This window comes from Ornithorhynchus anatinus, chromosome 1, assembly GCF_004115215.2.
Source record: "Ornithorhynchus anatinus isolate Pmale09 chromosome 1, mOrnAna1.pri.v4, whole genome shotgun sequence".
Taxonomy (NCBI): Eukaryota; Metazoa; Chordata; class Mammalia; order Monotremata; family Ornithorhynchidae; genus Ornithorhynchus; species Ornithorhynchus anatinus.
In genome coordinates this window covers 181,417,080-181,423,145 of record NC_041728.1, presented here as the reverse complement: position 1 = coordinate 181,423,145, position 6,066 = coordinate 181,417,080, and positions in this window count along the sequence as shown.

The window sequence follows — 6,066 nt, the reverse complement described above, 5'->3', positions numbered from 1 at the left end:
TTTCAATCCCAGCCCCAACCCCGGACCTTGACCCAACCCCAGCCCTAATCTCAATCTCGGCCTCCGTCCACAGGCCCCTGATCCTTGCTCTCTCTCCACACATTGAGCAGCCTCTCTTTGGCTCTGTTTTCTGGATTATTATTATTGATAATAATAATTATAAAATTTTTTGCATTTGTTAAGTGCTTACTATGTGCCAGGAACTGTGCTGGTGCTGAGAAGCAGCATGGTTCAGTGGCTACAGTCCAGGCCTGGGAGTCAGAAGGTCATAATCATAAAATAATTACGGTATTTGTTAAGCGCTTACTTTGTGCCAAGCACTGTTCCAGTAAGCGCTTAACAAATACCATCGTTATTATGCTAAGCGCTGGGGTAAATAGAGGTAATCAGATTGCCCCACCTGAGGCTCACAGTCTCCATCCCCATTTTACAGATGAGGGAACTGAGGCCCAGAGAAGTGACGTCCCCAGGGTCACACAGCAGATCAGTGGCGGAGCAGGGATTAGAACCCACGACCTCTCACTCCCAAGCCCGGGTTCTAGTCCCGGCTCCGCCACTTATCTGCTGTGGCAAGTCACTTCGCTTCTCCGGGCCTCAGTTCCCTCATCTGTAAAATGGGGATTGAAACCGTGAGCCCCGAACGGCCCAGGGACTGTGTCCAACCCAATTTGCTTGTATCCTCCCCGGCGCTTCGTACAGTACCTCGCCCACAGAAAGCGCTTAATAAATCCCATAATGGTTATTATTATGAGGTGAAGACAGGCAGGTTGGACCCAGTCCCTGTCCCAAGTGAGGGCTCACCGTCTTCATCCCCATTTTAGAGATGTGGGAACCGAGGCCCGGAGAAATGGAGTGACTCACCCAAGGTCCCCACAAGTGGCGGAGCCGGGATTAGAACCCATGACCTTCTGACTCCTAGTGCCGTGCTGCTTCCCAGACGCTGGGATAGATAGGAGATAAGCGGGTCGGGCACAGTCCCCGGCCCCTAAGGGGCTCAGAGTCTGCGTTTGCAAATGATACGCGACTGTAATAAACAAATGAGCAGTTGAGTTTCGGGTCACCAATTTGGGCACTTTCTGTCTACGTAGGCGGTGGCCATTTCCAGCCGTGCCCCTGCCCCTGCTAATCCCCCAAACGCCCCCACCCTCACTCAGGCCAGTTTATTACTACTAATAATAATAGTTCCTAAGTGCTTACTATGGGCCCAGCACTGCAGCTTAAATGAGAGGAGAGGGGAGCCGACAGTGAGGGGTAGACCGAGGGCTGATTTATTCCTCCACTAATAACTAAATAGTTATTAGTTATTAGTAATAATAACGTTGGTATTTGTTAAGCACTTACTATGTGCAGAGCACCGTTCTAAGCGCGGGGCTGGAGACAGGGTAATCAAATTGTCCCACGTGAATCTCACGGTCTTCATCCCCATTTTACAGATGAGGTAACTGAGGCACAGAGAAGTTCACTGACTTGCCCAAAGTCACCCAGCTGACAAGTGGCAGAGCTGGGATTCGAACCCATGACCTCTGACTCCCAAGCCCGTGCTCTTTCCACTGAGCCACGCTAGTATTTATTGAGCACTTACTATGTGCAGAGCACTGTACAAGTCATAATAATGTTGGCATTTGTTAAGCGCTTACTATGTGTAGAGCATAGTACACATTTTATTGCCATTGTTCTCGTCTGTCCGTCTCCCCCGATCAGACCGTAAGCCCGTCGAACGGCAGGGACCGTCTCTATCTGTCGCCGACTTGTTCATTCCAAGCGCTTAGTACAGTGCTCTGCACATAGTAAGCGCTCAATAAATACTATTGAATGAATGAATAGAGCGCTGGGGGAGTTACAGGGTCATCAGGGTGTCCCACGTGATGCTCACAATCTTAATCCCCATTTTACAGATGAGCGAACTGAGGCACAGAAAAGGGAAATGACTCGCCCACAGTCACACAGCTGACAAGTGGCAGAGCTGGGATTCGAGCTCATGACCTCTGACTCCCAAGCCCGGCCTCTTGCCACTGAGCCACGCTGCTTCTTTATTGTTAAGTGCTTACTACGTGCCCAGCACTGCAGCTTAAATGAGAGGAAAGGGGAGCCGACAGCGAGGGGTAGACCGAGGGCTGATTTATTCCCCAACTTCAATAGTATTTATTGAGCGCTTACTATGTGCAGAGCACTGTACAAGTAATAATAATAACGTTGGTATTTGTTAAGCGCTTATTATGTGCAGAGCACTGTTCTAAGCGCTGGGGGAGACACAGGGGAATCAGGTTGTCCCACGTGGGGCTCACAGTCTTCATCCCCATTTTCTAGTGAGGTCACTGAGGCCCAGAGAAGTGAAGTGACTCGCCCACAGTCACCCAGCTGACATGTGGCAGAGCCGGGAACCCATGACCTCTGACTCCCAAGCCCGGGCTCTTCCCCCTGAGGCACGCCGCTTCTCAAATCTGTGGGAGAGGCAGCACGGCCTAGTGGGCAGAGCCCAGGTCTGGGAGTCAGAAGGACCTGGGTTCTAATGCCGGCTCCGCCACTTGTCAGTTGTGTGACCTTGGGGAAGTCACTTCACTTCTCTGGGCCTCAATTGCTTCCTCTGTCAAATGGGGAAGAAGACTGTGAGCCTCACGTGGGACAACCCGATGACCCCGTGTCTCCCCCAGCGCTTAGAACAGTGCCCGGCACATAGTAAGCGCTTAACAAATACCAAAATTATTATTATTATCGTTATTTATTGTTCTACCGTCCTCTCCCAAGGGCTTAGTCCAGTGCTCCGCACACAGTAAGTGCTCAATCGATACCACTGAATGAATACTCCCTGCCTAAGCCCTCCTTTCCCCTTCTCCCACTCCCTTCTGCATCGTCCTGACTTGCCCCCTTCATTCATCCCCCCTCCCAGCCCCAAACCACTAATGTTCCTGTTCCTATCTGTCATTTATTTATATTAAAGTCTGTCTCCCTCTCTAGACTGTAAGCGCTTTGTGGGCAGGGAATGTATCTGTTGTTATATTGTCCTCTCCCAAGCGCTTAGTACAGTGCTCTGCACATAGTAAGCGCTCGATCATTATGACCGAATGAATAAAAGGATAAAGTCCTCAGGTCTGCCGGCAGTGAGCCCTCACCTCGACCTCAGCGTGGCCTAGTGGAAAGATCCCGGGCCCGGGAGGCAGAGAACCTGGGTTCAAATCCCAGATATATAGATATATGTACTGTGGGTATACATATATAACATATAAGATATAATATTGATATATATATATAACAAATATATATATATAGTTGGTATTTGTTAAGCTCTCACCATGTGCAGAGCACTGTCCTAAGCGCCGGGGGAGATACAGGGTCATCAGGTTAAGACTGTGAGCCCCTCGTGGGACAACCTGATCACCTCGTATCCTTCCCAGCGTTTAGAACAGTGCTTTGCACATAGTAAGCGCTTAACAAACGCCATTATTATTACACGTATATATGTCTGTGTATATAGAGAAGCAGCGTGGCTCATTGGAAAGAGTCCGGGCTTGGGAGTCAGAGGTCACGGGTTCGAATCCCGGCTCTGCCACTCGTCAGCTGCGTGACCGTGGGCAAGTCACTTCATTTGCAGAGATATATCTATAGAGGGGCAGAGATATATCTCTATAGATATATATATATATATACCAACAGTATATATATTATCTATAGACATACATCTATATCTATATATCTATATAGATAGCCTGAAGGGAGGGGGAGAGGACAGGGGCAGAGATATATTTCTACAGATATATATACCAACAGTATATATATCTGTAGACATACATCTATATCTATATATCTATAGATATATCTCTAGATGTCTATAGAGATATATCTGTAGATATATAGATATAGATGTATGTCTATAGATATATATACTGTTGGTATATACTGTTGGTATATATATCTGTAGACATACATCTATATCTATATATCAACAGATATATCTCTAGATGTCTATAGAGATATATCTCCGCCCCCGTCCTCTCCCCCTCCCTTCGGGCTCGCGTCTCCTCCCGCCTCCGAGACGTCTCCACCCGGGTGTCTGCCCGCCACCTAAAACTCGACACGACCAAGACCGAGCTCCTCATCTTCCCTCCCGAGCCCGGTCCTCTCCCTGACTTCCCGATCACCGTGGACGGTACGACCGTCCTTGCCGTCCCTCGGGCCGGCGACCTCGGGGTCGTCTTCGACTCGGCTCTCTCGTTCACCCCACCCGTCCGATCCGTCACCGACACCTGCCGGTCTCACCTTTCCGATATCGCCGAGATCCGCCCTCTCCTCTCCAACCGATCGGCTACCTTACCGCTACGGGCTCTCGTCATATCCCGGCTGGATTATCGTGTCAGCCTTCCCTCTGATCTCCCTTCCTCTTGCCTCCTCTCCCCCGCTCCGGTCTACTGTTCACTCCGCCGCCCGGCTCATCTTCCCGCAGAAAGGCTCTGGGCCTGTCACTCCCCTCCTTAAAAACCTCCAGCGGTTGCCTATCGACCTCCGCACGAAACAAAAACTCCTCACTCTAGGCTTCGAGGCTCTCCATCACCTCGCCCCTTCCCACCTCTCCTCCCTTCTCTCTTTCTCCCGCCCATCCCGCAGGCTCCGCTCCTCCGCCGCCCACCTCCTCGCCGTCCCTCGGTCTCGCCCATCCCGCCGTCGACCCCCGGCCCACGTCCTCCCGCGGCCCCGGAACGCCCTCCCTCCTCGCCTCCGCCAAACTCACTCTCTTCCCCTCTTCAGAGCCCTCCTGAGAGGTCACCTCCTCCGAGAGGCCTGCCCACACCGAGCTCCCCCTTTTCCCTCTGCTCCCCCTCTCCCCCCCTTTCACCTCCCCTCAGCTAAACCCTCTTTTCCCCCCTTTTCCCTCTGCTCCTCCCCCTCTCCCGTCCCCTCCCCTCGGCACCGTGCTCGTCCGCTCGACTGTCTCTATCTTCATCACCCTATTTATTTTGTTAATGAGACGTACATCGCCCCGATTCTATTTATCTGCTATCGTTTTAATAAGACGTTCATCCCCTCGATCCTGTTTACTGCTATCGTTCTCGTCCGTCCGTCTCCCCCGATGAGACCGTGAGCCCGTCAAAGGGCGGGGACCGTCTCTATCCGTTCCCGATTTGTCCATTCCAAGCGCTTAGTACAGTGCTCTGCACATAGTAAGTGCTCAATAAATATTAGTGAATGAATCTATATCTATCTATATATCTGTACATCTCTCTATCTAGATCTGTCTATCTAGAGAGAGATATTATTGCATGTATACCAAGTGTATATATATATATTACAGTATTATATATATATATACATATACACACACCAACAATATATATATAATATATATATGTCATAATATATACTATAATATATATAGAAGCAGCGTGGCTCAGTGGAAAGAGGCCGGGCTTGAGAGTCAGAGTTCATGAGTTCGAATCCCGACTCTGACTTGTCAGCTGTGTGACTGTGGACCAGTCACTTTACTTCTCTGTGCCTCAGTCCCCTCAACCGTAAAATGGGGATTAACTGTGAGTCTCACGTGGGACAACCTGATTCCCCTGTGTCTCCCCCAGCGCTTAGAACAGTGCTCAGCACATAGTAAGCGCTTAACAAATACCAACATTATTATTATTATTATATATATCTATATAGATATATCTATATATATACCTATCTATATCTATCTATAGCTATATAGATAGATATATCTATATCTCTACATCTGTATCTATATAAAAACAGACACACTGCCTGCCCACAACGAGCTCCCAGTCTAGAGGGGCGGAGTGGGAGAAGAGAGAGAAAAGATCAAGCGGGGCCCTTCGGCCGAGGGGGAGTTGTAACGTCTTTAGGACGGGGACCGTTTCTGCTAATTCTGCTGTACTGCCCTCTCCCAAACGCTCAGGACAGTGCTCCGCACACAGTAAGCGCTCAATAAATACCACTGATTGGTGGATTGGAAAGAAAGAGGACGGGGCGGGGGAGAGAGAGCGCTTGGAGAGGCGAGGGAGGTGGAGGCCTGGCTGGGAGCTGTCCATGGGCTGGAAACTTTCGGGATCTCCAAACATTCCTTCA